Below are 22,117 nucleotides of genomic sequence, written 5' to 3'. Positions count from 1 at the left end.
GCCTCTTTTCTGGGCGTATTATTCTTCTTTTTCTTCTTTTTTTCCGTCTAATGCATACCCCATCAGTGCAGCAATGCTTATTCAATACCGCCAGCAGATGGAGACACTGGGGGATAATTTTCTAAGGATTTATACTGATTTTTCCTGTCTGAATTTGTCGCACAGAAAGTTGCAGGCCAAATATGTGTGACATTTCTGCGACTTTAGCTTCTAGAGCATTTTTACAACATTATACATAGGTGCTGAATACATAAAAAGCGACTGTTCAGCGACAGACAAGTCGCATCGGCTGAAAGTAGGCCAGAATGTCAGTCCATGTTGGAGCAGGTTTAGATACAGTCTAAAGTATAGATCTCAAAGTCTGTGCACAGAATTTAGCAAGGGCCTCGCACCTTCTGATGCATCAGGTAGGTGCACAATAGCATAGCCTAACCCTCTGTACTTTGGTCTATATTGATGCGGGACATAGACAGCCAGCTGATGACCAATCCATTAGTGCAATGGATGGCTGGAAGCATTTGTCTTTGCCTTTGCAATACCACAGAAGCAATGCATGGTCAATGTACAGCAATGACACACCTGTGTGAACAGCCAGGAGACCCCCCCCCCCCATGTTATGTTACATAGTTACATAGTTAGTACGGTCGAAAAAAGACATATGTCCATCAAGTTCAACCAGGGAATTAAGGGGTAGGGGTGTGGCGCGATATTGGGGAAGGGATGAGATTTTATATTTCTTCATAAGCATTAATCTTATTTTGTCAATTAGGAACATTCAGCACCCACCCGCTATCAAGGCAGCTGCCTATCATGTCATGCCCTACCTGCACAGGTGTGCTGGCTACTCAAATGATCCAATTAAGGAGGCCATTTAGTCAGCAGCAGCAGAAGTCCTGTGCCTGGACGCTCCAACAGCGGCCAGACACAAGCAGAAGCAGCAGAAGCAGCAGCAGCAGCACCACCTTTTGTTTTTTGGCTGCAGCAGCAAGGCCCACAGGGCTGGCTAGCTGGCTAGCCAGCAAGCAGGTAGCAATGAAAGTAGGAATCTTTCTTTTTAACCCTGTAAGGGGGTGGTGCACTGTACCCGAAGATACTGCCATATCGGGTCAATGCATAGGGCGACGGAAGCAAGCTTCGAAATCGGCCCCCGTTCTCAAAAATCCATTTAATATATGGTCCCCAGATAGGGGACGTATCAGATATTAAACTGATAAGAACAGATACTACACTTGATCTTAGCCAAAAGGCCGAGAAGCGATAACCGTGAAAGGGGCGGGCCCAACAAGGTCCCCTTCATGGGCACTATCACTGCTTGCTGTCAGGGAGGCTGCCAGACAATTTTCCATGCACACTCTGGGCTGGGGGGCAGTCAACCACCAGTACACACAGCAGAACCTAAACCCATACCATTATTGCTAAGCAGCAAGACAGGGGCCCATTGCACTCCCACGGGGCCTTTTTAAATGCAATCCATAACCCGGATTTGCCAGGAACCCTTCTTACTCCTCCTACTTGCATGTGACACTGGGCTTAGGATCTGCATAGGAAACACACACACAAGCACACACCTACCTTTGTTGCCTGCAGATGCCTCCTTGGCTGTCCCCAAACGGTATCAAACCAACACCCACGGGAAGCTGTAAGCATAGAGGACATGCCTGCACCCCATTGGACTTACCTGTGTGGGTTAAATCCGGGTTATTTGACAACCTATGGCGGTGATGGTTCTGCTCAGGCAGAGCAGTGCTGATGCTCCTCATAAAGCTGTCGCTGCTGTGAAGGTTCTAGGTGACATCACAAATCCCTATGGTTACATACACAACAAAGCTGGGTTGTTGTTGTTTACACTCTGCAAGGCCTGTGGAAGTGAGTGACATCATAGCACTGTAGTTCTGAGGGTTCTAGATGGATGCAACAATCTCCTGTTGCTTCTATGAAGGCCATAATAGACGACATCACCAAACAGCTCCATAGTCACATACACAGCAAAGGAGAGATGTTGTTTACACCTAGTGATGTCAGTGGTATTGAGTGACATCACAGCACAGTGCTAAGGCTCCTGGGCCTGGACACAGCAGCGTCTGCAATATCTCAACGGAGAATACGTTTATATATATGTGTGTGTGTGCGCGTATATATATATATATATATATATATATATATATATATATATATATTTCTCCGCCGAAATCACTTTTAAACCCATTTCCACCTTTTTTTCCCTTCTCTTCCTCTTACTTTTTTTTCACGTTTTTTTACGTTTTTCTCCTTTTCGCCTCTTTTCTGGGCGTATTATTCTTCTTTTTCTTCTTTTTTTTCGTCTAATGCATACCCCATCAGTGCAGCAATGCTTATTCAATACCGCCAGCAGATGGAGACACTGGGGGATAATTTTCTAAGGATTTATACTGATTTTTCCTGTCTGAATTTGTCGCACAGAAAGTTGCAGGCCAAATATGTGTGACATTTCTGCGACTTTAGCTTCTAGAGCATTTTTACAACATTATACATAGGTGCTGAATACATAAAAAGCGACTGTTCAGCGACAGACAAGTCGCATCGGCTGAAAGTAGGCCAGAATGTCAGTCCATGTTGGAGCAGGTTTAGATACAGTCTAAAGTATAGATCTCAAAGTCTGTGCACAGAATTTAGCAAGGGCCTCGCACCTTCTGATGCATCAGGTAGGTGCACAATAGCATAGCCTAACCCTCTGTACTTTGGTCTATATTGATGCGGGACATAGACAGCCAGCTGATGACCAATCCATTAGTGCAATGGATGGCTGGAAGCATTTGTCTTTGCCTTTGCAATACCACAGAAGCAATGCATGGTCAATGTACAGCAATGACACACCTGTGTGAACAGCCAGGAGACCCCCCCCCCCCCCCCCCATGTTATGTTACATAGTTACATAGTTAGTACGGTCGAAAAAAGACATATGTCCATCAAGTTCAACCAGGGAATTAAGGGGTAGGGGTGTGGCGCGATATTGGGGAAGGGATGAGATTTTATATTTCTTCATAAGCATTAATCTTATTTTGTCAATTAGGAACATTCAGCACCCACCCGCTATCAAGGCAGCTGCCTATCATGTCATGCCCTACCTGCACAGGTGTGCTGGCTACTCAAATGATCCAATTAAGGAGGCCATTTAGTCAGCAGCAGCAGAAGTCCTGTGCCTGGACGCTCCAACAGCGGCCAGACACAAGCAGAAGCAGCAGAAGCAGCAGCAGCAGCACCACCTTTTGTTTTTTGGCTGCAGCAGCAAGGCCCACAGGGCTGGCTAGCTGGCTAGCCAGCAAGCAGGTAGCAATGAAAGTAGGAATCTTTCTTTTTAACCCTGTAAGGGGGTGGTGCACTGTACCCGAAGATACTGCCATATCGGGTCAATGCATAGGGCGACGGAAGCAAGCTTCGAAATCGGCCCCCGTTCTCAAAAATCCATTTAATATATGGTCCCCAGATAGGGGACGTATCAGATATTAAACTGATAAGAACAGATACTACACTTGATCTTAGCCAAAAGGCCGAGAAGCGATAACCGTGAAAGGGGCGGGCCCAACAAGGTCCCCTTCATGGGCACTATCACTGCTTGCTGTCAGGGAGGCTGCCAGACAATTTTCCATGCACACTCTGGGCTGGGGGGCAGTCAACCACCAGTACACACAGCAGAACCTAAACCCATACCATTATTGCTAAGCAGCAAGACAGGGGCCCATTGCACTCCCACGGGGCCTTTTTAAATGCAATCCATAACCCGGATTTGCCAGGAACCCTTCTTACTCCTCCTACTTGCATGTGACACTGGGCTTAGGATCTGCATAGGAAACACACACACAAGCACACACCTACCTTTGTTGCCTGCAGATGCCTCCTTGGCTGTCCCCAAACGGTATCAAACCAACACCCACGGGAAGCTGTAAGCATAGAGGACATGCCTGCACCCCATTGGACTTACCTGTGTGGGTTAAATCCGGGTTATTTGACAACCTATGGCGGTGATGGTTCTGCTCAGGCAGAGCAGTGCTGATGCTCCTCATAAAGCTGTCGCTGCTGTGAAGGTTCTAGGTGACATCACAAATCCCTATGGTTACATACACAACAAAGCTGGGTTGTTGTTGTTTACACTCTGCAAGGCCTGTGGAAGTGAGTGACATCATAGCACTGTAGTTCTGAGGGTTCTAGATGGATGCAACAATCTCCTGTTGCTTCTATGAAGGCCATAATAGACGACATCACCAAACAGCTCCATAGTCACATACACAGCAAAGGAGAGATGTTGTTTACACCTAGTGATGTCAGTGGTATTGAGTGACATCACAGCACAGTGCTAAGGCTCCTGGGCCTGGACACAGCAGCGGCTGCAATATCTCAACGGAGAATACGTTTATATATATGTGTGTGTGTGCGCGTATATATATATATATATATATATATATATATATATATATATATCTCCGCCGAAATCACTTTTAAACCCATTTCCACCTTTTTTTCCCTTCTCTTCCTCTTACTTTTTTTTCACGTTTTTTTACGTTTTTCTCCTTTTCGCCTCTTTTCTGGGCGTATTATTCTTCTTTTTCTTCTTTTTTTTCGTCTAATGCATACCCCATCAGTGCAGCAATGCTTATTCAATACCGCCAGCAGATGGAGACACTGGGGGATAATTTTCTAAGGATTTATACTGATTTTTCCTGTCTGAATTTGTCGCACAGAAAGTTGCAGGCCAAATATGTGTGACATTTCTGCGACTTTAGCTTCTAGAGCATTTTTACAACATTATACATAGGTGCTGAATACATAAAAAGCGACTGTTCAGCGACAGACAAGTCGCATCGGCTGAAAGTAGGCCAGAATGTCAGTCCATGTTGGAGCAGGTTTAGATACAGTCTAAAGTATAGATCTCAAAGTCTGTGCACAGAATTTAGCAAGGGCCTCGCACCTTCTGATGCATCAGGTAGGTGCACAATAGCATAGCCTAACCCTCTGTACTTTGGTCTATATTGATGCGGGACATAGACAGCCAGCTGATGACCAATCCATTAGTGCAATGGATGGCTGGAAGCATTTGTCTTTGCCTTTGCAATACCACAGAAGCAATGCATGGTCAATGTACAGCAATGACACACCTGTGTGAACAGCCAGGAGACCCCCCCCCCCCCCCCCCATGTTATGTTACATAGTTACATAGTTAGTACGGTCGAAAAAAGACATATGTCCATCAAGTTCAACCAGGGAATTAAGGGGTAGGGGTGTGGCGCGATATTGGGGAAGGGATGAGATTTTATATTTCTTCATAAGCATTAATCTTATTTTGTCAATTAGGAACATTCAGCACCCACCCGCTATCAAGGCAGCTGCCTATCATGTCATGCCCTACCTGCACAGGTGTGCTGGCTACTCAAATGATCCAATTAAGGAGGCCATTTAGTCAGCAGCAGCAGAAGTCCTGTGCCTGGACGCTCCAACAGCGGCCAGACACAAGCAGAAGCAGCAGAAGCAGCAGCAGCAGCACCACCTTTTGTTTTTTGGCTGCAGCAGCAAGGCCCACAGGGCTGGCTAGCTGGCTAGCCAGCAAGCAGGTAGCAATGAAAGTAGGAATCTTTCTTTTTAACCCTGTAAGGGGGTGGTGCACTGTACCCGAAGATACTGCCATATCGGGTCAATGCATAGGGCGACGGAAGCAAGCTTCGAAATCGGCCCCCGTTCTCAAAAATCCATTTAATATATGGTCCCCAGATAGGGGACGTATCAGATATTAAACTGATAAGAACAGATACTACACTTGATCTTAGCCAAAAGGCCGAGAAGCGATAACCGTGAAAGGGGCGGGCCCAACAAGGTCCCCTTCATGGGCACTATCACTGCTTGCTGTCAGGGAGGCTGCCAGACAATTTTCCATGCACACTCTGGGCTGGGGGGCAGTCAACCACCAGTACACACAGCAGAACCTAAACCCATACCATTATTGCTAAGCAGCAAGACAGGGGCCCATTGCACTCCCACGGGGCCTTTTTAAATGCAATCCATAACCCGGATTTGCCAGGAACCCTTCTTACTCCTCCTACTTGCATGTGACACTGGGCTTAGGATCTGCATAGGAAACACACACACAAGCACACACCTACCTTTGTTGCCTGCAGATGCCTCCTTGGCTGTCCCCAAACGGTATCAAACCAACACCCACGGGAAGCTGTAAGCATAGAGGACATGCCTGCACCCCATTGGACTTACCTGTGTGGGTTAAATCCGGGTTATTTGACAACCTATGGCGGTGATGGTTCTGCTCAGGCAGAGCAGTGCTGATGCTCCTCATAAAGCTGTCGCTGCTGTGAAGGTTCTAGGTGACATCACAAATCCCTATGGTTACATACACAACAAAGCTGGGTTGTTGTTGTTTACACTCTGCAAGGCCTGTGGAAGTGAGTGACTGTGGAAGTGAGTGACATCATAGCACTGTAGTTCTGAGGGTTCTAGATGGATGCAACAATCTCCTGTTGCTTCTATGAAGGCCATAATAGACGACATCACCAAACAGCTCCATAGTCACATACACAGCAAAGGAGAGATGTTGTTTACACCTAGTGATGTCAGTGGTATTGAGTGACATCACAGCACAGTGCTAAGGCTCCTGGGCCTGGACACAGCAGCGGCTGCAATATCTCAACGGAGAATACGTTTATATATATGTGTGTGTGTGCGCGTATATATATATATATATATATATATATATATATATATATATATTTCTCCGCCGAAATCACTTTTAAACCCATTTCCACCTTTTTTTCCCTTCTCTTCCTCTTACTTTTTTTTCACGTTTTTTTACGTTTTTCTCCTTTTCGCCTCTTTTCTGGGCGTATTATTCTTCTTTTTCTTCTTTTTTTCCGTCTAATGCATACCCCATCAGTGCAGCAATGCTTATTCAATACCGCCAGCAGATGGAGACACTGGGGGATAATTTTCTAAGGATTTATACTGATTTTTCCTGTCTGAATTTGTCGCACAGAAAGTTGCAGGCCAAATATGTGTGACATTTCTGCGACTTTAGCTTCTAGAGCATTTTTACAACATTATACATAGGTGCTGAATACATAAAAAGCGACTGTTCAGCGACAGACAAGTCGCATCGGCTGAAAGTAGGCCAGAATGTCAGTCCATGTTGGAGCAGGTTTAGATACAGTCTAAAGTATAGATCTCAAAGTCTGTGCACAGAATTTAGCAAGGGCCTCGCACCTTCTGATGCATCAGGTAGGTGCACAATAGCATAGCCTAACCCTCTGTACTTTGGTCTATATTGATGCGGGACATAGACAGCCAGCTGATGACCAATCCATTAGTGCAATGGATGGCTGGAAGCATTTGTCTTTGCCTTTGCAATACCACAGAAGCAATGCATGGTCAATGTACAGCAATGACACACCTGTGTGAACAGCCAGGAGACCCCCCCCCCCCATGTTATGTTACATAGTTACATAGTTAGTACGGTCGAAAAAAGACATATGTCCATCAAGTTCAACCAGGGAATTAAGGGGTAGGGGTGTGGCGCGATATTGGGGAAGGGATGAGATTTTATATTTCTTCATAAGCATTAATCTTATTTTGTCAATTAGGAACATTCAGCACCCACCCGCTATCAAGGCAGCTGCCTATCATGTCATGCCCTACCTGCACAGGTGTGCTGGCTACTCAAATGATCCAATTAAGGAGGCCATTTAGTCAGCAGCAGCAGAAGTCCTGTGCCTGGACGCTCCAACAGCGGCCAGACACAAGCAGAAGCAGCAGAAGCAGCAGCAGCAGCACCACCTTTTGTTTTTTGGCTGCAGCAGCAAGGCCCACAGGGCTGGCTAGCTGGCTAGCCAGCAAGCAGGTAGCAATGAAAGTAGGAATCTTTCTTTTTAACCCTGTAAGGGGGTGGTGCACTGTACCCGAAGATACTGCCATATCGGGTCAATGCATAGGGCGACGGAAGCAAGCTTCGAAATCGGCCCCCGTTCTCAAAAATCCATTTAATATATGGTCCCCAGATAGGGGACGTATCAGATATTGATCTTAGCCAAAAGGCCGAGAAGCGATAACCGTGAAAGGGGCGGGCCCAACAAGGTCCCCTTCATGGGCACTATCACTGCTTGCTGTCAGGGAGGCTGCCAGACAATTTTCCATGCACACTCTGGGCTGGGGGGCAGTCAACCACCAGTACACACAGCAGAACCTAAACCCATACCATTATTGCTAAGCAGCAAGACAGGGGCCCATTGCACTCCCACGGGGCCTTTTTAAATGCAATCCATAACCCGGATTTGCCAGGAACCCTTCTTACTCCTCCTACTTGCATGTGACACTGGGCTTAGGATCTGCATAGGAAACACACACACAAGCACACACCTACCTTTGTTGCCTGCAGATGCCTCCTTGGCTGTCCCCAAACGGTATCAAACCAACACCCACGGGAAGCTGTAAGCATAGAGGACATGCCTGCACCCCATTGGACTTACCTGTGTGGGTTAAATCCGGGTTATTTGACAACCTATGGCGGTGATGGTTCTGCTCAGGCAGAGCAGTGCTGATGCTCCTCATAAAGCTGTCGCTGCTGTGAAGGTTCTAGGTGACATCACAAATCCCTATGGTTACATACACAACAAAGCTGGGTTGTTGTTGTTTACACTCTGCAAGGCCTGTGGAAGTGAGTGACATCATAGCACTGTAGTTCTGAGGGTTCTAGATGGATGCAACAATCTCCTGTTGCTTCTATGAAGGCCATAATAGACGACATCACCAAACAGCTCCATAGTCACATACACAGCAAAGGAGAGATGTTGTTTACACCTAGTGATGTCAGTGGTATTGAGTGACATCACAGCACAGTGCTAAGGCTCCTGGGCCTGGACACAGCAGCGGCTGCAATATCTCAACGGAGAATACGTTTATATATATGTGTGTGTGTGCGCGTATATATATATATATATATATATATATATATATATATATATATATATATATATATATATTTCTCCGCCGAAATCACTTTTAAACCCATTTCCACCTTTTTTTCCCTTCTCTTCCTCTTACTTTTTTTTCACGTTTTTTTACGTTTTTCTCCTTTTCGCCTCTTTTCTGGGCGTATTATTCTTCTTTTTCTTCTTTTTTTTCGTCTAATGCATACCCCATCAGTGCAGCAATGCTTATTCAATACCGCCAGCAGATGGAGACACTGGGGGATAATTTTCTAAGGATTTATACTGATTTTTCCTGTCTGAATTTGTCGCACAGAAAGTTGCAGGCCAAATATGTGTGACATTTCTGCGACTTTAGCTTCTAGAGCATTTTTACAACATTATACATAGGTGCTGAATACATAAAAAGCGACTGTTCAGCGACAGACAAGTCGCATCGGCTGAAAGTAGGCCAGAATGTCAGTCCATGTTGGAGCAGGTTTAGATACAGTCTAAAGTATAGATCTCAAAGTCTGTGCACAGAATTTAGCAAGGGCCTCGCACCTTCTGATGCATCAGGTAGGTGCACAATAGCATAGCCTAACCCTCTGTACTTTGGTCTATATTGATGCGGGACATAGACAGCCAGCTGATGACCAATCCATTAGTGCAATGGATGGCTGGAAGCATTTGTCTTTGCCTTTGCAATACCACAGAAGCAATGCATGGTCAATGTACAGCAATGACACACCTGTGTGAACAGCCAGGAGACCCCCCCCCCCCCCCCCCCCATGTTATGTTACATAGTTACATAGTTAGTACGGTCGAAAAAAGACATATGTCCATCAAGTTCAACCAGGGAATTAAGGGGTAGGGGTGTGGCGCGATATTGGGGAAGGGATGAGATTTTATATTTCTTCATAAGCATTAATCTTATTTTGTCAATTAGGAACATTCAGCACCCACCCGCTATCAAGGCAGCTGCCTATCATGTCATGCCCTACCTGCACAGGTGTGCTGGCTACTCAAATGATCCAATTAAGGAGGCCATTTAGTCAGCAGCAGCAGAAGTCCTGTGCCTGGACGCTCCAACAGCGGCCAGACACAAGCAGAAGCAGCAGAAGCAGAAGCAGCAGCAGCAGCACCACCTTTTGTTTTTTGGCTGCAGCAGCAAGGCCCACAGGGCTGGCTAGCTGGCTAGCCAGCAAGCAGGTAGCAATGAAAGTAGGAATCTTTCTTTTTAACCCTGTAAGGGGGTGGTGCACTGTACCCGAAGATACTGCCATATCGGGTCAATGCATAGGGCGACGGAAGCAAGCTTCGAAATCGGCCCCCGTTCTCAAAAATCCATTTAATATATGGTCCCCAGATAGGGGACGTATCAGATATTAAACTGATAAGAACAGATACTACTTTATCTAAAGCCGAGGAACGTGCTTTCGATTCACCCAAAGTGCAAGAAAAAGTGCAAACGTGTTACACTAAAAAAAGTGCACAAAGGATGCGGTCTATCGCAAGCCCTTCTCCGATAGGAGAGAGGCCCCCCAACAAACCTTACCCTTCGCCTCCGGACCAAAAGGTACCTGCGAGGTTCCAGGTTCGATGTCCCTTTTCGCCGAAGCTACTAGGGGACCACAAATGCTCCCGGCATCCCCCTTGGCGTTAGCCAAGGTATCTGCCCGCAGAGCCGATTACGGTAGGTACCCTGCCAAAGCAGGAGTACCCGGGGTGTTTGCAGGGAGGTGCGGAACCTAATGGCCACACACACCTCCCCTAGACCGCCAGGAGGGACACCCAGAAGGGCAACCGCATCCTGACAAATCCTGTGAACACACAACACGCAAAAAGTGACACAGTGAGACAAAAAAGAAATAAATAAGTGAATGTGTGCAGATATACTGCCCGGACATCCGGCCGGATCTATAAAAATTTCTCTGATCCTAGCCAGAAGGCCGGGAATCAAGAGGTGAGTGCCACAAGGTGAAGAGATTATGGTGCCCGTGCTTCAACTCAGTGAGTCTATTCTCCCAGTGAGTTTCGGCACCTCGGGGTCACCACTCCCCGAGGCACAAAAGTACCTCGGCTCTAGACCCTCTCAGCCTCATGGCGAGACCCGGAGGGAACAGGTCACATCGGGGCAGCCGTCGAGCTGATTCCTCAGAACCAGCCCCGGAAAGCCCTGGTACACCTGCATCCTCCATGCAGCACCCATCCCCACCAGCCCCATACCGGCGTTACTGTACACTGGCATGAAAAACTGATAAGAACAGATACTACACTTGATCTTAGCCAAAAGGCCGAGAAGCGATAACCGTGAAAGGGGCGGGCCCAACAAGGTCCCCTTCATGGGCACTATCACTGCTTGCTGTCAGGGAGGCTGCCAGACAATTTTCCATGCACACTCTGGGCTGGGGGGCAGTCAACCACCAGTACACACAGCAGAACCTAAACCCATACCATTATTGCTAAGCAGCAAGACAGGGGCCCATTGCACTCCCACGGGGCCTTTTTAAATGCAATCCATAACCCGGATTTGCCAGGAACCCTTCTTACTCCTCCTACTTGCATGTGACACTGGGCTTAGGATCTGCATAGGAAACACACACACAAGCACACACCTACCTTTGTTGCCTGCAGATGCCTCCTTGGCTGTCCCCAAACGGTATCAAACCAACACCCACGGGAAGCTGTAAGCATAGAGGACATGCCTGCACCCCATTGGACTTACCTGTGTGGGTTAAATCCGGGTTATTTGACAACCTATGGCGGTGATGGTTCTGCTCAGGCAGAGCAGTGCTGATGCTCCTCATAAAGCTGTCGCTGCTGTGAAGGTTCTAGGTGACATCACAAATCCCTATGGTTACATACACAACAAAGCTGGGTTGTTGTTGTTTACACTCTGCAAGGCCTGTGGAAGTGAGTGACATCATAGCACTGTAGTTCTGAGGGTTCTAGATGGATGCAACAATCTCCTGTTGCTTCTATGAAGGCCATAATAGACGACATCACCAAACAGCTCCATAGTCACATACACAGCAAAGGAGAGATGTTGTTTACACCTAGTGATGTCAGTGGTATTGAGTGACATCACAGCACAGTGCTAAGGCTCCTGGGCCTGGACACAGCAGCGGCTGCAATATCTCAACGGAGAATACGTTTATATATATGTGTGTGTGTGCGCGTATATATATATATATATATATATATATATATATATATATATATTCTCCGCCGAAATCACTTTTAAACCCATTTCCACCTTTTTTTCCCTTCTCTTCCTCTTACTTTTTTTTCACGTTTTTTTACGTTTTTCTCCTTTTCGCCTCTTTTCTGGGCGTATTATTCTTCTTTTTCTTCTTTTTTTCCGTCTAATGCATACCCCATCAGTGCAGCAATGCTTATTCAATACCGCCAGCAGATGGAGACACTGGGGGATAATTTTCTAAGGATTTATACTGATTTTTCCTGTCTGAATTTGTCGCACAGAAAGTTGCAGGCCAAATATGTGTGACATTTCTGCGACTTTAGCTTCTAGAGCATTTTTACAACATTATACATAGGTGCTGAATACATAAAAAGCGACTGTTCAGCGACAGACAAGTCGCATCGGCTGAAAGTAGGCCAGAATGTCAGTCCATGTTGGAGCAGGTTTAGATACAGTCTAAAGTATAGATCTCAAAGTCTGTGCACAGAATTTAGCAAGGGCCTCGCACCTTCTGATGCATCAGGTAGGTGCACAATAGCATAGCCTAACCCTCTGTACTTTGGTCTATATTGATGCGGGACATAGACAGCCAGCTGATGACCAATCCATTAGTGCAATGGATGGCTGGAAGCATTTGTCTTTGCCTTTGCAATACCACAGAAGCAATGCATGGTCAATGTACAGCAATGACACACCTGTGTGAACAGCCAGGAGACCCCCCCCCCCCATGTTATGTTACATAGTTACATAGTTAGTACGGTCGAAAAAAGACATATGTCCATCAAGTTCAACCAGGGAATTAAGGGGTAGGGGTGTGGCGCGATATTGGGGAAGGGATGAGATTTTATATTTCTTCATAAGCATTAATCTTATTTTGTCAATTAGGAACATTCAGCACCCACCCGCTATCAAGGCAGCTGCCTATCATGTCATGCCCTACCTGCACAGGTGTGCTGGCTACTCAAATGATCCAATTAAGGAGGCCATTTAGTCAGCAGCAGCAGAAGTCCTGTGCCTGGACGCTCCAACAGCGGCCAGACACAAGCAGAAGCAGCAGAAGCAGCAGCAGCAGCACCACCTTTTGTTTTTTGGCTGCAGCAGCAAGGCCCACAGGGCTGGCTAGCTGGCTAGCCAGCAAGCAGGTAGCAATGAAAGTAGGAATCTTTCTTTTTAACCCTGTAAGGGGGTGGTGCACTGTACCCGAAGATACTGCCATATCGGGTCAATGCATAGGGCGACGGAAGCAAGCTTCGAAATCGGCCCCCGTTCTCAAAAATCCATTTAATATATGGTCCCCAGATAGGGGACGTATCAGATATTAAACTGATAAGAACAGATACTACACTTGATCTTAGCCAAAAGGCCGAGAAGCGATAACCGTGAAAGGGGCGGGCCCAACAAGGTCCCCTTCATGGGCACTATCACTGCTTGCTGTCAGGGAGGCTGCCAGACAATTTTCCATGCACACTCTGGGCTGGGGGGCAGTCAACCACCAGTACACACAGCAGAACCTAAACCCATACCATTATTGCTAAGCAGCAAGACAGGGGCCCATTGCACTCCCACGGGGCCTTTTTAAATGCAATCCATAACCCGGATTTGCCAGGAACCCTTCTTACTCCTCCTACTTGCATGTGACACTGGGCTTAGGATCTGCATAGGAAACACACACACAAGCACACACCTACCTTTGTTGCCTGCAGATGCCTCCTTGGCTGTCCCCAAACGGTATCAAACCAACACCCACGGGAAGCTGTAAGCATAGAGGACATGCCTGCACCCCATTGGACTTACCTGTGTGGGTTAAATCCGGGTTATTTGACAACCTATGGCGGTGATGGTTCTGCTCAGGCAGAGCAGTGCTGATGCTCCTCATAAAGCTGTCGCTGCTGTGAAGGTTCTAGGTGACATCACAAATCCCTATGGTTACATACACAACAAAGCTGGGTTGTTGTTGTTTACACTCTGCAAGGCCTGTGGAAGTGAGTGACATCATAGCACTGTAGTTCTGAGGGTTCTAGATGGATGCAACAATCTCCTGTTGCTTCTATGAAGGCCATAATAGACGACATCACCAAACAGCTCCATAGTCACATACACAGCAAAGGAGAGATGTTGTTTACACCTAGTGATGTCAGTGGTATTGAGTGACATCACAGCACAGTGCTAAGGCTCCTGGGCCTGGACACAGCAGCGGCTGCAATATCTCAACGGAGAATACGTTTATATATATGTGTGTGTGTGCGCGTATATATATATATATATATATATATATATATATATATATATATATATATATTTCTCCGCCGAAATCACTTTTAAACCCATTTCCACCTTTTTTTCCCTTCTCTTCCTCTTACTTTTTTTTCACGTTTTTTTACGTTTTTCTCCTTTTCGCCTCTTTTCTGGGCGTATTATTCTTCTTTTTCTTCTTTTTTTTCGTCTAATGCATACCCCATCAGTGCAGCAATGCTTATTCAATACCGCCAGCAGATGGAGACACTGGGGGATAATTTTCTAAGGATTTATACTGATTTTTCCTGTCTGAATTTGTCGCACAGAAAGTTGCAGGCCAAATATGTGTGACATTTCTGCGACTTTAGCTTCTAGAGCATTTTTACAACATTATACATAGGTGCTGAATACATAAAAAGCGACTGTTCAGCGACAGACAAGTCGCATCGGCTGAAAGTAGGCCAGAATGTCAGTCCATGTTGGAGCAGGTTTAGATACAGTCTAAAGTATAGATCTCAAAGTCTGTGCACAGAATTTAGCAAGGGCCTCGCACCTTCTGATGCATCAGGTAGGTGCACAATAGCATAGCCTAACCCTCTGTACTTTGGTCTATATTGATGCGGGACATAGACAGCCAGCTGATGACCAATCCATTAGTGCAATGGATGGCTGGAAGCATTTGTCTTTGCCTTTGCAATACCACAGAAGCAATGCATGGTCAATGTACAGCAATGACACACCTGTGTGAACAGCCAGGAGACCCCCCCCCCCCCCCCCCATGTTATGTTACATAGTTACATAGTTAGTACGGTCGAAAAAAGACATATGTCCATCAAGTTCAACCAGGGAATTAAGGGGTAGGGGTGTGGCGCGATATTGGGGAAGGGATGAGATTTTATATTTCTTCATAAGCATTAATCTTATTTTGTCAATTAGGAACATTCAGCACCCACCCGCTATCAAGGCAGCTGCCTATCATGTCATGCCCTACCTGCACAGGTGTGCTGGCTACTCAAATGATCCAATTAAGGAGGCCATTTAGTCAGCAGCAGCAGAAGTCCTGTGCCTGGACGCTCCAACAGCGGCCAGACACAAGCAGAAGCAGCAGAAGCAGCAGCAGCAGCACCACCTTTTGTTTTTTGGCTGCAGCAGCAAGGCCCACAGGGCTGGCTAGCTGGCTAGCCAGCAAGCAGGTAGCAATGAAAGTAGGAATCTTTCTTTTTAACCCTGTAAGGGGGTGGTGCACTGTACCCGAAGATACTGCCATATCGGGTCAATGCATAGGGCGACGGAAGCAAGCTTCGAAATCGGCCCCCGTTCTCAAAAATCCATTTAATATATGGTCCCCAGATAGGGGACGTATCAGATATTAAACTGATAAGAACAGATACTACACTTGATCTTAGCCAAAAGGCCGAGAAGCGATAACCGTGAAAGGGGCGGGCCCAACAAGGTCCCCTTCATGGGCACTATCACTGCTTGCTGTCAGGGAGGCTGCCAGACAATTTTCCATGCACACTCTGGGCTGGGGGGCAGTCAACCACCAGTACACACAGCAGAACCTAAACCCATACCATTATTGCTAAGCAGCAAGACAGGGGCCCATTGCACTCCCACGGGGCCTTTTTAAATGCAATCCATAACCCGGATTTGCCAGGAACCCTTCTTACTCCTCCTACTTGCATGTGACACTGGGCTTAGGATCTGCATAGGAAACACACACACAAGCACACACCTACCTTTGTTGCCTGCAGATGCCTCCTTGGCTGTCCCCAAACGGTATCAAACCAACACCCACGGGAAGCTGTAAGCATAGAGGACATGCCTGTACCCCATTGGACTTACCTGTGTGGGTTAAATCCGGGTTATTTGACAACCTATGGCGGTGATGGTTCTGCTCAGGCAGAGCAGTGCTGATGCTCCTCATAAAGCTGTCGCTGCTGTGAAGGTTCTAGGTGACATCACAAATCCCTATGGTTACATACACAACAAAGCTGGGTTGTTGTTGTTTACACTCTGCAAGGCCTGTGGAAGTGAGTGACATCATAGCACTGTAGTTCTGAGGGTTCTAGATGGATGCAACAATCTCCTGTTGCTTCTATGAAGGCCATAATAGACGACATCACCAAACAGCTCCATAGTCACATACACAGCAAAGGAGAGATGTTGTTTACACCTAGTGATGTCAGTGGTATTGAGTGACATCACAGCACAGTGCTAAGGCTCCTGGGCCTGGACACAGCAGCGGCTGCAATATCTCAACGGAGAATACGTTTATATATATGTGTGTGTGTGCGCGTATATATATATATATATATATATATATATATATATATATATATTTCTCCGCCGAAATCACTTTTAAACCCATTTCCACCTTTTTTTCCCTTCTCTTCCTCTTACTTTTTTTTCACGTTTTTTTACGTTTTTCTCCTTTTCGCCTCTTTTCTGGGCGTATTATTCTTCTTTTTCTTCTTTTTTTTCGTCTAATGCATACCCCATCAGTGCAGCAATGCTTATTCAATACCGCCAGCAGATGGAGACACTGGGGGATAATTTTCTAAGGATTTATACTGATTTTTCCTGTCTGAATTTGTCGCACAGAAAGTTGCAGGCCAAATATGTGTGACATTTCTGCGACTTTAGCTTCTAGAGCATTTTTACAACATTATACATAGGTGCTGAATACATAAAAAGCGACTGTTCAGCGACAGACAAGTCGCATCGGCTGAAAGTAGGCCAGAATGTCAGTCCATGTTGGAGCAGGTTTAGATACAGTCTAAAGTATAGATCTCAAAGTCTGTGCACAGAATTTAGCAAGGGCCTCGCACCTTCTGATGCATCAGGTAGGTGCACAATAGCATAGCCTAACCCTCTGTACTTTGGTCTATATTGATGCGGGACATAGACAGCCAGCTGATGACCAATCCATTAGTGCAATGGATGGCTGGAAGCATTTGTCTTTGCCTTTGCAATACCACAGAAGCAATGCATGGTCAATGTACAGCAATGACACACCTGTGTGAACAGCCAGGAGACCCCCCCCCCCCCCCCCCCCATGTTATGTTACATAGTTACATAGTTAGTACGGTCGAAAAAAGACATATGTCCATCAAGTTCAACCAGGGAATTAAGGGGTAGGGGTGTGGCGCGATATTGGGGAAGGGATGAGATTTTATATTTCTTCATAAGCATTAATCTTATTTTGTCAATTAGGAACATTCAGCACCCACCCGCTATCAAGGCAGCTGCCTATCATGTCATGCCCTACCTGCACAGGTGTGCTGGCTACTCAAATGATCCAATTAAGGAGGCCATTTAGTCAGCAGCAGCAGAAGTCCTGTGCCTGGACGCTCCAACAGCGGCCAGACACAAGCAGAAGCAGCAGAAGCAGCAGCAGCAGCACCACCTTTTGTTTTTTGGCTGCAGCAGCAAGGCCCACAGGGCTGGCTAGCTGGCTAGCCAGCAAGCAGGTAGCAATGAAAGTAGGAATCTTTCTTTTTAACCCTGTAAGGGGGTGGTGCACTGTACCCGAAGATACTGCCATATCGGGTCAATGCATAGGGCGACGGAAGCAAGCTTCGAAATCGGCCCCCGTTCTCAAAAATCCATTTAATATATGGTCCCCAGATAGGGGACGTATCAGATATTAAACTGATAAGAACAGATACTACACTTGATCTTAGCCAAAAGGCCGAGAAGCGATAACCGTGAAAGGGGCGGGCCCAACAAGGTCCCCTTCATGGGCACTATCACTGCTTGCTGTCAGGGAGGCTGCCAGACAATTTTCCATGCACACTCTGGGCTGGGGGGCAGTCAACCACCAGTACACACAGCAGAACCTAAACCCATACCATTATTGCTAAGCAGCAAGACAGGGGCCCATTGCACTCCCACGGGGCCTTTTTAAATGCAATCCATAACCCGGATTTGCCAGGAACCCTTCTTACTCCTCCTACTTGCATGTGACACTGGGCTTAGGATCTGCATAGGAAACACACACACAAGCACACACCTACCTTTGTTGCCTGCAGATGCCTCCTTGGCTGTCCCCAAACGGTATCAAACCAACACCCACGGGAAGCTGTAAGCATAGAGGACATGCCTGCACCCCATTGGACTTACCTGTGTGGGTTAAATCCGGGTTATTTGACAACCTATGGCGGTGATGGTTCTGCTCAGGCAGAGCAGTGCTGATGCTCCTGATAAAGCTGTCGCTGCTGTGAAGGTTCTAGGTGACATCACAAATCCCTATGGTTACATACACAACAAAGCTGGGTTGTTGTTGTTTACACTCTGCAAGGCCTGTGGAAGTGAGTGACATCATAGCACTGTAGTTCTGAGGGTTCTAGATGGATGCAACAATCTCCTGTTGCTTCTATGAAGGCCATAATAGACGACATCACCAAACAGCTCCATAGTCACATACACAGCAAAGGAGAGATGTTGTTTACACCTAGTGATGTCAGTGGTATTGAGTGACATCACAGCACAGTGCTAAGGCTCCTGGGCCTGGACACAGCAGCGGCTGCAATATCTCAACGGAGAATACGTTTATATATATGTGTGTGTGTGCGCGTATATATATATATATATATATATATATATATATATATATATATATTTCTCCGCCGAAATCACTTTTAAACCCATTTCCACCTTTTTTTCCCTTCTCTTCCTCTTACTTTTTTTTCACGTTTTTTTACGTTTTTCTCCTTTTCGCCTCTTTTCTGGGCGTATTATTCTTCTTTTTCTTCTTTTTTTTCGTCTAATGCATACCCCATCAGTGCAGCAATGCTTATTCAATACCGCCAGCAGATGGAGACACTGGGGGATAATTTTCTAAGGATTTATACTGATTTTTCCTGTCTGAATTTGTCGCACAGAAAGTTGCAGGCCAAATATGTGTGACATTTCTGCGACTTTAGCTTCTAGAGCATTTTTACAACATTATACATAGGTGCTGAATACATAAAAAGCGACTGTTCAGCGACAGACAAGTCGCATCGGCTGAAAGTAGGCCAGAATGTCAGTCCATGTTGGAGCAGGTTTAGATACAGTCTAAAGTATAGATCTCAAAGTCTGTGCACAGAATTTAGCAAGGGCCTCGCACCTTCTGATGCATCAGGTAGGTGCACAATAGCATAGCCTAACCCTCTGTACTTTGGTCTATATTGATGCGGGACATAGACAGCCAGCTGATGACCAATCCATTAGTGCAATGGATGGCTGGAAGCATTTGTCTTTGCCTTTGCAATACCACAGAAGCAATGCATGGTCAATGTACAGCAATGACACACCTGTGTGAACAGCCAGGAGACCCCCCCCCCCCCCCCCCATGTTATGTTACATAGTTACATAGTTAGTACGGTCGAAAAAAGACATATGTCCATCAAGTTCAACCAGGGAATTAAGGGGTAGGGGTGTGGCGCGATATTGGGGAAGGGATGAGATTTTATATTTCTTCATAAGCATTAATCTTATTTTGTCAATTAGGAACATTCAGCACCCACCCGCTATCAAGGCAGCTGCCTATCATGTCATGCCCTACCTGCACAGGTGTGCTGGCTACTCAAATGATCCAATTAAGGAGGCCATTTAGTCAGCAGCAGCAGAAGTCCTGTGCCTGGACGCTCCAACAGCGGCCAGACACAAGCAGAAGCAGCAGAAGCAGCAGCAGCAGCACCACCTTTTGTTTTTTGGCTGCAGCAGCAAGGCCCACAGGGCTGGCTAGCTGGCTAGCCAGCAAGCAGGTAGCAATGAAAGTAGGAATCTTTCTTTTTAACCCTGTAAGGGGGTGGTGCACTGTACCCGAAGATACTGCCATATCGGGTCAATGCATAGGGCGACGGAAGCAAGCTTCGAAATCGGCCCCCGTTCTCAAAAATCCATTTAATATATGGTCCCCAGATAGGGGACGTATCAGATATTAAACTGATAAGAACAGATACTACTTTATCTAAAGCCGAGGAACGTGCTTTCGATTCACCCAAAGTGCAAGAAAAAGTGCAAACGTGTTACACTAAAAAAAGTGCACAAAGGATGCGGTCTATCGCAAGCCCTTCTCCGATAGGAGAGAGGCCCCCCAACAAACCTTACCCTTCGCCTCCGGACCAAAAGGTACCTGCGAGGTTCCAGGTTCGATGTCCCTTTTCGCCGAAGCTACTAGGGGACCACAAATGCTCCCGGCATCCCCCTTGGCGTTAGCCAAGGTATCTGCCCGCAGAGCCGATTACGGTAGGTACCCTGCCAAAGCAGGAGTACCCGGGGTGTTTGCAGGGAGGTGCGGAACCTAATGGCCACACACACCTCCCCTAGACCGCCAGGAGGGACACCCAGAAGGGCAACCGCATCCTGACAAATCCTGTGAACACACAACACGCAAAAAGTGACACAGTGAGACAAAAAAGAAATAAATAAGTGAATGTGTGCAGATATACTGCCCGGACATCCGGCCGGATCTATAAAAATTTCTCTGATCCTAGCCAGAAGGCCGGGAATCAAGAGGTGAGTGCCACAAGGTGAAGAGATTATGGTGCCCGTGCTTCAACTCAGTGAGTCTATTCTCCCAGTGAGTTTCGGCACCTCGGGGTCACCACTCCCCGAGGCACAAAAGTACCTCGGCTCTAGACCCTCTCAGCCTCATGGCGAGACCCGGAGGGAACAGGTCACATCGGGGCAGCCGTCGAGCTGATTCCTCAGAACCAGCCCCGGAAAGCCCTGGTACACCTGCATCCTCCATGCAGCACCCATCCCCACCAGCCCCATACCGGCGTTACTGTACACTGGCATGAAAAACTGATAAGAACAGATACTACACTTGATCTTAGCCAAAAGGCCGAGAAGCGATAACCGTGAAAGGGGCGGGCCCAACAAGGTCCCCTTCATGGGCACTATCACTGCTTGCTGTCAGGGAGGCTGCCAGACAATTTTCCATGCACACTCTGGGCTGGGGGGCAGTCAACCACCAGTACACACAGCAGAACCTAAACCCATACCATTATTGCTAAGCAGCAAGACAGGGGCCCATTGCACTCCCACGGGGCCTTTTTAAATGCAATCCATAACCCGGATTTGCCAGGAACCCTTCTTACTCCTCCTACTTGCATGTGACACTGGGCTTAGGATCTGCATAGGAAACACACACACAAGCACACACCTACCTTTGTTGCCTGCAGATGCCTCCTTGGCTGTCCCCAAACGGTATCAAACCAACACCCACGGGAAGCTGTAAGCATAGAGGACATGCCTGCACCCCATTGGACTTACCTGTGTGGGTTAAATCCGGGTTATTTGACAACCTATGGCGGTGATGGTTCTGCTCAGGCAGAGCAGTGCTGATGCTCCTCATAAAGCTGTCGCTGCTGTGAAGGTTCTAGGTGACATCACAAATCCCTATGGTTACATACACAACAAAGCTGGGTTGTTGTTGTTTACACTCTGCAAGGCCTGTGGAAGTGAGTGACATCATAGCACTGTAGTTCTGAGGGTTCTAGATGGATGCAACAATCTCCTGTTGCTTCTATGAAGGCCATAATAGACGACATCACCAAACAGCTCCATAGTCACATACACAGCAAAGGAGAGATGTTGTTTACACCTAGTGATGTCAGTGGTATTGAGTGACATCACAGCACAGTGCTAAGGCTCCTGGGCCTGGACACAGCAGCGGCTGCAATATCTCAACGGAGAATACGTTTATATATATGTGTGTGTGTGCGCGTATATATATATATATATATAT

The 22,117-nt window shown here is 46.8% G+C and overlaps 10 non-coding genes and 1 pseudogene across 10 annotated transcripts; all 11 read right to left on the bottom strand.

Annotated features, from left to right (window-relative positions):
• Window positions 1-1,068: 1,068 nt before the first annotated feature.
• LOC130342871 (U2 spliceosomal RNA) lies at window positions 1,069-1,259 on the bottom strand. Its single transcript, XR_008882342.1, has one exon. It is a non-coding gene; the product is annotated as a U2 spliceosomal RNA (small nuclear RNA).
• A 2,089-nt stretch (window positions 1,260-3,348) lies between these two features.
• On the bottom strand, window positions 3,349-3,539 carry LOC130342869 (U2 spliceosomal RNA). Its single transcript, XR_008882341.1, has one exon. It is a non-coding gene; the product is annotated as a U2 spliceosomal RNA (small nuclear RNA).
• Window positions 3,540-5,624: 2,085 nt separating this feature from the next.
• LOC130342868 (U2 spliceosomal RNA) lies at window positions 5,625-5,815 on the bottom strand. Its single transcript, XR_008882340.1, has one exon. It is a non-coding gene; the product is annotated as a U2 spliceosomal RNA (small nuclear RNA).
• A 2,097-nt stretch (window positions 5,816-7,912) lies between these two features.
• Window positions 7,913-8,076, bottom strand: LOC130342816 (U2 spliceosomal RNA; annotated as a pseudogene).
• A 2,111-nt stretch (window positions 8,077-10,187) lies between these two features.
• LOC130342815 (U2 spliceosomal RNA) lies at window positions 10,188-10,369 on the bottom strand. The gene has a single exon (XR_008882294.1). It is a non-coding gene; the product is annotated as a U2 spliceosomal RNA (small nuclear RNA).
• A 685-nt stretch (window positions 10,370-11,054) lies between these two features.
• Window positions 11,055-11,242, bottom strand: LOC130342821 (U2 spliceosomal RNA). Its single transcript, XR_008882298.1, has one exon. It is a non-coding gene; the product is annotated as a U2 spliceosomal RNA (small nuclear RNA).
• Window positions 11,243-13,322: 2,080 nt separating this feature from the next.
• Window positions 13,323-13,513, bottom strand: LOC130342867 (U2 spliceosomal RNA). Its single transcript, XR_008882339.1, has one exon. It is a non-coding gene; the product is annotated as a U2 spliceosomal RNA (small nuclear RNA).
• A 2,095-nt stretch (window positions 13,514-15,608) lies between these two features.
• On the bottom strand, window positions 15,609-15,799 carry LOC130342865 (U2 spliceosomal RNA). The gene has a single exon (XR_008882337.1). It is a non-coding gene; the product is annotated as a U2 spliceosomal RNA (small nuclear RNA).
• Window positions 15,800-17,888: 2,089 nt separating this feature from the next.
• On the bottom strand, window positions 17,889-18,079 carry LOC130342864 (U2 spliceosomal RNA). Its single transcript, XR_008882336.1, has one exon. It is a non-coding gene; the product is annotated as a U2 spliceosomal RNA (small nuclear RNA).
• Window positions 18,080-20,168: 2,089 nt separating this feature from the next.
• On the bottom strand, window positions 20,169-20,350 carry LOC130342813 (U2 spliceosomal RNA). Its single transcript, XR_008882293.1, has one exon. It is a non-coding gene; the product is annotated as a U2 spliceosomal RNA (small nuclear RNA).
• A 685-nt stretch (window positions 20,351-21,035) lies between these two features.
• Window positions 21,036-21,223, bottom strand: LOC130342820 (U2 spliceosomal RNA). Its single transcript, XR_008882297.1, has one exon. It is a non-coding gene; the product is annotated as a U2 spliceosomal RNA (small nuclear RNA).
• Between the last annotated feature and the right edge of the window lie 894 nt (window positions 21,224-22,117).

Source organism: Hyla sarda, unplaced genomic scaffold (assembly GCF_029499605.1).
Source record: "Hyla sarda isolate aHylSar1 unplaced genomic scaffold, aHylSar1.hap1 scaffold_659, whole genome shotgun sequence".
Lineage (NCBI taxonomy): Eukaryota > Metazoa > Chordata > Amphibia > Anura > Hylidae > Hyla > Hyla sarda.
The sequence above is the reverse complement of the archived record's forward strand: the minus strand, read 5'-3'. Positions and strand labels throughout refer to the sequence as shown.